The sequence below is a fragment of the Puma concolor genome, chromosome B1, assembly GCF_028749965.1.
Source record: "Puma concolor isolate L17-30 chromosome B1, mPumCon1.1.hap2, whole genome shotgun sequence".
NCBI lineage: Eukaryota > Metazoa > Chordata > Mammalia > Carnivora > Felidae > Puma > Puma concolor.
In genome coordinates this window covers 205,973,376-205,983,203 of record NC_141670.1, presented here as the reverse complement: position 1 = coordinate 205,983,203, position 9,828 = coordinate 205,973,376, and positions in this window count along the sequence as shown.

Genomic DNA, 9,828 nt, shown 5'->3' with positions numbered 1-9,828 from the left:
ACTTTTCCCGGAGCGTCCCGCCCACCGCCTTGACCCCGGCCCCGCCCACGGCCCACAGCCAGGCCGCGCCCCCCCACCGACAGCCCGGCCCCGCCCACAGCGACCCGCTTGGCCCCTGACCCACCGAGAAGCCGCCCCAGACCGCCCACAGCCTTGCCCCGCACGCGGCGACCGGCGTGACCCCTGACCCACGGAAAGGCCGGCCCAGACCCGCCCACAGCCCGGCCCCGCCCCGACATCGGCGGCCACGCCCATGGCGGCCAGCGTGGCCCCTGACCCACGGAAAGGTCGGCCCCGACCGGCCGCTAGCCCGCCCTGCCCGCGGCCCGCGGCACATCCCAGTCTCCCGGCCCACAGCAGGCCCCGCCCCCCGCCGGCAGCACAGCCCCTCTCCCCCGCCCACTGAACGTCCCCGCCCCCCGCCGACAGCCAGCACGGCCACGCCCCCTGCCAAGAGCTGGCCCCGCCCCACCGACAGAACGGTTCCGCCCCGCACCGAGAGCAAGTACCCGCCCTCTCTCCCGGCCCCAGCCGTTGGGGCCTGGCCTCCCGGGGTGGCTGGCTTGTCCCAGCGGCCCAATTCCCTCCCCCCTCCCCGCTCCCCCCTCCCGGCCTCCCTCTCCCCGCGTGAGGGGAGTTTTAAGGGAGTCAGCTGAGAGGAGGAGGGAGAGTGAGACACCTGTCATGCAGCTACTGATGGGAGGGAAAGAATGGGTCACTGGCGACTTCAAGTACAGGACCTGTACGTGGGTCAAAATCCCTGGGCTGCAAGCCAACTTAGCCACATAAAACAACAGGAACGGGGCGACGTCTCCCTGAGCTCAGGGAGATGCCCTACCCACCCAACTGCATGGCGGTGGCCCCTGCATGCCCCTCTCTAAGACAGGAGGGAGCTGCCCTGTCCTACCCTCGCTTCTCCATCCCTTTCCTTCCCCCAACGTCCCAGACCAACTCCAAGGGTTTTTCTGACTCCTCGCTATTTTCTTTTTCAGTCTGATCTTTCCCCCACAATGACACCCAGGCACATCCGTGATCTTTCAAAGGTTCCCTCCCTCACAGCGGCTGCACCCCAGCCCTGCATGTGTGTGCTCCCCCCTTCCGCCCAGGCCTCGTCTGGTTTTCCCCTTTAAGTAATCCATAGCCAAGCTTGGGCTGGCCCCGGGGAAAACACGCACAGGCTTGTAAATCAGACAAGTGTATGAGCAAAGCCAGCTCACACTTCCTCCTCTGTAGAGGGAAGGTCAGAGCCAGTTCCCTCCCTGCTGGTTAGGGGTGTTGTGGGGACTAGAAGATGAGGTGCACTTGTGCTACACAGTGTAAATCCACAATCCCCGAGGCTATGGCTATGGATGACACCTTATGTTTGGCTGAGGCAGTGGTGGAGAAAAAGAAACAGCACTGGCCCCACTGCTGCTGGAGGTGGGATGAGTCCTTATTCTATTCTTATATGTACAGCTTGGGGCAGGTTACTCAAGTGCCCTCGAGCCTGGTTCTCAACTGTGAAGTCCACATTCCAGTCTCTCATCCAACACTACAGGGACCTCGGGCATCAGTGATACTGGCTTTGTCTGCTGATTTGTTTTGTACTGTTTTGCCCCAATGAGTGAGGCTTTGCTCATCAATAGGTGGTAGCAGACTGTGGCGTGGGCATCACCCTGGGATCAGGGCCACGTACAGAGGATGTGCACCTGGGTGCACCCAGGAAGCAGGGCTCGCGGTCGCTAGTGAGGAGGTCACAGAACAGACTGTGTTGGCTCAGCTCCCGGAAGAGAGGTCTTGAGCTGCCCAACATTGCCTCCCAGGCCCAGTGTCCATGCCTCCTTCCAGCCCCTGACCACCTCTCCTCAGCCCCACATGAGGCTCTCTGAGGTCCAGCTCAGCAGGGAGACTGCCACCAGGGGCAAGTTCAATGTGGGAGGCTCAGTCAGGGGCAAGAGGGGAAGTCAGAGCCCCCACCTTACCCACCCTTCCATGTCCCTTCCTCCAGGTGCCTCTCTGACCCCAACAGGATCCCAGCTCCAACCCCGACTCCCCCTGGCTTTCATTCAGAGTCCTCAAAAAAGACAGGTGACCTGTGACTGGACACCAGAAGGGAGGAGAAAGCCATGCAGGTGCCTGGGCAAAAACCTTCTAGGTGAAGGGAACAGAAAGGGCACAGTCTCAGGGCTGAGCGCTAGGCCTGGTCAAGAACCCTGAGGAGGCTGCACCCACAGGAGTGGGGCAAGCAGGAGAGGGCATGAATGGGTCTGGGACAGATTGAGCTTCCAATGTGGATACTCAGTTGGGCTCCTGAGGGGCACGGGTCTTCCCCAAAGCCCTCAGACTGCCATGTGCACATAGGGGCCACTGCTCAGTCTAACTCCTGGCTGGCCTGCCCCCAGTTCTAATGCAGTGGGATCTAAGGGGACCCTCCTCTCCTTATCCAGTGGAACTAAAGCATATGCCCTATAGACTCTTGGGAACCAGGAAAGTATGGGAACACATGAATATGGCCCAAATGGTGTATTTGAGTAGTTTGTAGCCACCATCATATTTGCTCCTGAGAGGCAGGCAAAGGAGAGAAAATTCTGGACTATTCTAGGACCTGAGGCCAAAAGTGGGAGAGGTTGTGCTCAGCCAGTGCAGTCCCAGCCCACCCCACACAGCCTAAACTGCTGGTGGTTTGAGCTGGAGGCAGCCCTTTGCTTCTGTCCTGATGACCACTTCGGTCCCCAAGGCCCCTTCTATCCATGTGGCCCTCTCTGGCCTTGCACCCTCTCCCCCAGTGGGCGTGGGGCTGAGTGCAGGGACTCTTGGTAGTAGAGACTCAGCATCAGGGAGAGCCAGAGCCCCCGAGGAGCAGGCTGCACCGGACCCTCAGGGTGAGTGCAGGTTCCTGGAAGGCCCTCCCTCCAAGAGACCTCTGGCCACACTGCCACAGTGCCAAATGACTCACCGATGGCCCACCATTAGCTCACCTGGGGGAACAACGCCTGACCCAGCGCCTACAACAATTTCTTGACTTAATGATCAAAATGCAAATTTGGTGGGATTCATATTTAGTTCCTGGTGGGCACAGGGTACCTCAGGGCAGCTTGTTTCCTGGCCAGAGCTCAGGGACGTCTGACACCAAGGAAAGGGCCCCAGCAGGGCCAAGGAGACTTGCCTGGGTGCTGGGCTGACTGGTAACCTAGGCTGCCCTCCTCCTTCCTTCACAAGAGGGCGCTCCAGGCCCCAGGATGCCCAGGCTGTACCCTCAGCCTTCTGAGGGCCTGGAAAAGGGTCTGCCACATGAGTGTCCACAAGGGGGCAATGTGGGCCAGTGCTTCCAGGGGCCAGCCAGCCTGGGGACCAGAGCCTCAGGCAGGACCTGAAGTATGGTGCGAATCCCACCCTCGCCCTGTGTGGGTGCCCAGGGGTCTCATCATCGCTGAGCCAGCCCCTGACTGTCCCTGCGCATGCAGCCTGCCCCCGCTGGGCTAGAACTCATCTGTATATCACTCAACAATCTTGTTCATCACCAAGTTCATCACAGAGGTAGAGATACCAACCTGCTCTCTCTTGTGTAGGCCCCAGTGTGTTAGGGGGAGAATTTGACTTCAGTCCTATTGGTCTAAAGTGTGGTTACATCCAAAAGCTTCCATGGGCCTGAAAGGAGGTGTTTGTTCAGACTTTGTTATGGCACACCGCCTCTGTCCTCTGCTTCTCTCCCTAAGACAGTGTCCAAGGAGATTGAGAGAGGGAACTCATGGGCCCCAGGGCTTTGGAGAAGGGGGTTGCTAGCAAGTGGTGTGGTCCTAGGGTGAGCTTGTTGATGTCTGGTCTCCATGGGGATGACCCTCATCTTCCTCCTGCCCTGGACCCTACTCTGCCTTCCTCTGCCTCTGTCCTCCCCATACATGAGAAGTCCAGATGGCTGTAAGAGCCTGTGCCCCACTGCTAGACCACGCTTTGGGGGCCAGGACCTGAAATTCCCTGGGCAGATGGCCCTGGCAGGATTTGTCTCCAACTCTGTCCTACCGAGGATAGATTGTCCTGCTGGTGTGTGTGGCCCTAGGCATACCTAGATAGAGTGGTCATGAGCTGATGAACCCTTCGAGGGGGTACATACTGGGGACACTGAAGGTCTCAGAACAGGGGCTCAGGCCAACATTCCCTCTATGTTGACTGTTCGGGCAAAGAACTCAGGAAAGCCCAAGACTGTGAACCCAGACCTAGCCTTCCAGGATGCTGCAGGATGGGTGTATTTGCCAATGAACAAGGAGAGAACATGTCTGTTTCATGGTTTAGCGCATGATGTGTAGCCCTGAAATATTTACACACGTGGATGTAGCTCTCCCTGGGGAAGAGATGCGTCTGACACTTCCCTGCTCTCAGCCATTTTCCCTCCTCCCATGGTCTGCAGTCTACCTCCCTGTCGCTCTGCCACTGAAAGCATCCCAACCACACGTAGGAGAAGCCTTTGATCTGAGTGCACTAGCTCAGCTGTGGCTAGACCAAGGGGGAGAAGACGGAGAGCGAAGTATGATGACCCGGGGCCCTCGACAGGCCAGTGCTGTTGTCTCACAGGGTGATCTGGTTTGGGAGAGGTTGCTGCTTCCCTAGTAGGCTCAGGCAGCTGTCAATGCTGGGACAGAGGCAGGTGGTAGTGTTCAGTAAGGCTTTAGATCAAGGACTTGCAGGAATGAGAATTGCAGATTTCTGAGGGAAGAGCCTTCCTGGCAGAGGGAACAGCTGTGGAAAGGCCCAGAGACTAACTGAACCTGTGGTTGGGGCTTTGAGCATGGGGGAAGAGGCCACAAGCCCAGGAGTGCGGCAGTCCCCGGGGCGGGGGAGGGGAAGCAAGCAAAGGCGTTCTGCCCTGAGAGCCTGCAGAAGGAATGCGCTTCTGCAGACAACATGAGTTGAGCCCTGTGAGGCCCGTGGCAGACTTCTGATCTCCAGAACTGTAAGAGAATATATTCGGGCTGTGTTAAACCTCTGAGTTTGGTGTAATGGTTGCTGCAGCTCTAGGAAACGCACACAGACTGGGGTGGGGTGTGAGAGAAAGTGAAGGAGGATCTGAAGTCATGCCCCTGAGCAATGAGGCGGGTGGCGCTGCCCTCACCTGGGATGCGGGAGGTGGGGTGCAGAGGGGAAATGACCCCGCCAGCCTGCTCACTGTGGCGCCCTAGCCCCAGGCATAGCGCTGTGTGTGGGATGCCCTCAGCCGAGGTTTGTGAAATAAGCAAATGTTTAGGTGCTCAGTAAATATGTGTGAAACGCCGGAGTGAATTAATGATTTGACAAGGCTGAGCTGGGACACCCCCCCCCCCTCCAGTGTCAAGGGGTTGCTGGGGGTGGGGAGCCAGGAGAAGGTCTACACAGACATATTCCTTGCCAGTCTCTGGAGCTCAAGCAAGCTCCCGTGGTCCTGCAGGGTTGGGGCCTCCTCCACAGGGTACTCCCCAACTCAGCTTGCCCCTCCCGCTGCCTTCCTCCCAGCCAGCCTTTGAGTCCAGTCCTGCAGGCCCCTCCCTGCCCCCCACGGATGCTACATCCCCAAAAGCCCTTCTGGAAACATCATTTTTTCTCCATCTTGCTATTTAGTGCTAGGACATCTTTTCAGACCCTTTGGCCCCAGAGTGAATTCAGACCCTTTGGCCCCTTTGGGCCAAGAAGCCAACTCTTGGGACCCTCAGTGTCCTCTTCTAGACCTGGGTGGTGGGAGTTTTCTAAGGGGCTCAGTAAGGCAGGGGTCTCTTAGCCAGGGTCCCAAGGTTTGGAAGAAGCACCTAGAGGCCAGGCACCTCTGTCAAACTCCAGGGCTAGGTGGGTATGGGTGATGGCAGCTGAGGACAGGAGGGGCAGGAAGCCAGTGCAGCCCTGGCGGGGCGCCTTGACAAATGTCCCCTCTCTTTGGTGCCAGTGTGTGCATCTGTCCCATAGAAAAGACATGCACAGCCTGCTTTTATTATGTATTAAACACATTTGTACCGTGTGCCCACCATGTGGCTAGCATGTGGGCCCTGCCCTGAGGAAGTCATCCTATTTGGATGAGGGTGATGTGGAGGTAACCTCACCTGTGAAGGTGATACCCACTGGAGCCCCCAGCTGGTCCCTTAGGCTATATGGTTATGGTGGCTCTGGGGTTTCGGCTCCTCCATTCTTTGTGGGAGTGTTTTCCTTCTCCCAGGAGCCACCCTCCACCCCCTCCTCCATCCCTGCCCCCAACAGGAGAATGAATGTATTTCGTTCCCAGACACAGCCTTCTTCTTGGTGATGGCAAGGGTATTGGCTGACATTTGAGGTGTCGGCTGATAACCAAGTTGTTACCTGTCAATACGGGTGTTGGTGAATGCTGAAGTGTTATCTGTTAAGAGTTATGATGTTCAACGTGAAAGCTTAATGCTGATTAGGGTAATTTTTAACAAAGATTTTTGAAAACAGACTGCCGAGGACAGACAAATCCAGAGTGAAGGCCTTGGGGTGGTAAGTCAAGTCCCCAGCAATCAGCTGGGCTCCTCAGGTGTTTGCTGAAACTCTGGAAAAGCTTCAGATGTAAAGTCCCTTCAGGTGGGAAGAGCCCAGGGAAAATGCAGTCCTTCCCCAATGCATGGGGACGTTGGGTTTCAGAGAGAGGGACTAACTCCAGCCTTGGTAGCCCCAGAACAGAGGCGGAGCTCCCCATGTCCTCCTGACCCCAGTGCCTCACACTTCCTTCTAAAAGGCTCAGAGATTCATGGCCCAGGGGACTTCTCGACGTGTGGGTACAGTGGAGCTAAAATAAGGGCTGGCTGGAGAAATGGCAGAGAACCAGATCCGTCTACAGTGCCCACCCACACCTGGGCCTCTGGACTTCCCCCACCAGGCCATACACTGAAGGTTTCTATGCTGGACTGGACTGGACAGAGGGTCCCTGGACTGGGGGCCATGGGGCAGAAGGGGTAGAGGTTGCAGCACACATTTTCACAATGCTGAACCCCCAGACCTGCCCCCGCTCCCCACCTCCAGAACACTAGAATCTGGGCCTTTCCCTTCCAGGCAGGACAGCAGAGAGATTTTCTCCAGCACATCTGATTAGCCAGGAGATACTGGGGTGCCATGGCAAAACTGACAGTCAGCAAGCCCCATTCATGAGTCCCACTCTGCAGCCTGAACAGCCAGCCAGGATGACCAGACGTCTGAGGGACACCTGTGACATGGAAGATTAAGAAGAAGCAAACAGAAAGGGGTACCTGGGAGGAGACAAGGACTATGCTGGAAGAAGACTTAGAAAATCCATCATTAATGTCCTCAGGAAGAAAAAATTATAGTCATGGAACAAGAACTGGGTGTTATAAAGAAGGAATATTCACCAGCTATAAAGAGCTCTTGGAGTGCTCGCTTTGGCAGCACTATATATGTAGTATATATACTATATAAAGAGCTCTTGGAAATTAAGAACATGATGATGGAAATTGAAGACCCAGTGGAAGAGCTGAGAGCTAGGATTGAGGAAATCTTGCAGAAAGTAGACCAAACAGTTGAAAATAAGAGGAAAGTGTTAGAGAACTGGTCAAGTAGGTGTGACATCTACATGGCAGGAGTTCTCAAAAGAGAGAATAAGCGGGAGGAAAAGCATTTAAGAAATACTTGAACAACCTTCACATAAATTAAACCTGAATTTCCAGATTGAAAGGATCTACTGAACGCTCAAATCCAGGTGTGAGAGTAGGTGCACACTAAAGGCCCAGTAAAGGGCAATTTCAGAACACTGGAAACAAAGAGAAGTTCTTTCAGGCATCCAGAGAGAAATAATGGATACTGTACAAATGACAGGGCTCAGAATGACTTCAGACTTCACAAAAGCAAAACTTGCATCTGGATAAAAGTTCTCAAAATTCTCAAGTTAAATGCTTTCTAAGCCAGAATTTTACACTCAGCCAAACTATTAATCAAGAGAGAGGGTAGAAGAAAGACTAAAGGTTCTTTTTACCAGCAAAAATGGGTTTATTCAGGACAAGCAAGCTACAACAAAATCATGGGTGCGTCCAACAGACAAAGGAGGGGACATTATTTTACGGAGAAGGAGGAGGAAGTTGGGAGGGGCTGTTTCCAACAAAAGTCTGTTGGAGAAAAGCGAGAGTTCAGGGTGATGAGGGTTTCTCATTGGCTGAGTTGCAATATAGTTGATTTATAGAAGGTGCAGTGTCCATCTTTCCCTGTTGAAACCTGTCATTGATGATTTGGGACTGTTGATGATGCTTCTGTTAGAGATCTGTAGTCGACAATTCTTCCTGTAGCCCACACTGAATGTTCCAGCTCCCCCTGCCAGCCTTCCCTTCTAGTATCCCCAGGCCACTGTAGTGAGGTTTCTTTACATTTGTTTTCACATTTCGGAAAGATAAGACCTCAAAAAATGTAGGCCCCAGAGCCCTTTCTCAGGAAGCTGCTTGAGGGTGTGCTCCACCAAACAGAGGGGGGAAATCAAGAAAGGGGAAGTCACGGAATGGAGAACACAGGAAATCCTCAGCAGAGAGAAGGACGAAGGGATGTCGCAGTGCTGGGGCAGGCAGGTCCCCGGGTGAAGGCTGTCCCTCAGCTGAGAAAGAAGGGTGTATTTTGAGTTGATAGGATACGTCACACACCAGGAGATCTTGGGGGAGAGCTGGACATTTGACAGAATTTAGAGTTGAATTTGTTGTGAGAAATTAAACATAAAAAAAGATGACATTAACTTCAGGGCAAACAAGAAGTAGATCAAGAAAGGAAAAGTTGTCAGCACACATTACATGGCTCAGACGTGAGTGGTGTTTATAACTAGCATCACGCTACCAACCATGACCATTGGTCTGAACAAAATGATGATGTAGTGATATCAGAGGTCAGGAAGTGGCAACGTAAGTGTGTTACTTGGGAATATGGAAGTGAAACCAAAAGAATGAGCTCAAACTTGCCATGGAAAATGAGGGGTGGGGGGACGGCTGTGTTTTGTAAGAAGACTTGTAAAACTACGTAGCTCTCTACACTACATGCCCGTAAAACTCTGGTAATGAGTCAAAACTAAATTTAAAACACACACTCTAAATGAGTTGTGTGCCCAATTTTGTCTCGTTGGTGACCTGGCAGGATGTGAACGTGTGCCTCAAAACCGGCTCATTTTTGTGCAGCCCTAGAAAGAGTGATGGTAGACTCTCCTTGTAATAAGTAAATACACGGGTGTGTAGTAACCAAATGCTGCTTTTACCTGTCCTTAGATATTACGGTGCCAAATAACAGTTTTATCTTCAGGAAGTTTTTTTTTTAAAAAGCCATCTCATTGTTCTCATCTGTATTTATTTAGTTGTTAGTGAGTTAGGACGTGTTTAAAGTTGTATTAGTGGTAACATACAGTTCCCATTTTCAACTAAAGGGGTAGAAACTTGTAAATAACTCGTAAAAATGCTTTAAAAATTTTTTTTAATGTTTATTTATTTTTGAGGTGGGGGGAGGGGCAGAGAGAGAGAGGGAGACACAGAATCTGAAGCAGGCTCTAGGTTCCGAGCTGTCAGCACAGAGCCCGACGTGGGGCTCGAACTCCACAAACCGTGAGATCATGACCTGAGCAGAAGTTGGATGCCCAACAGCCCAGCCGATGGAGCTTTTTATACTCACCCCTTGTTAATGCATGCATTTTGCACATATTCCTTCCCAACTTGTCCCTTTCCTTTCAATTCTGTTTATGGTGTTTTTAACATTCACCTTTAGGGAGTCACTTTTATGTTGCCCTATCTGCTGGTTCTTTCCTTTATACTAAAAAAACCAGTTGTCTTCACCTTTGGTTTGTGCGGGGAGAGCCCGCCTCCTCTCATAGTGTATAATCACCTACATTCCCTTTTAATGTATTTT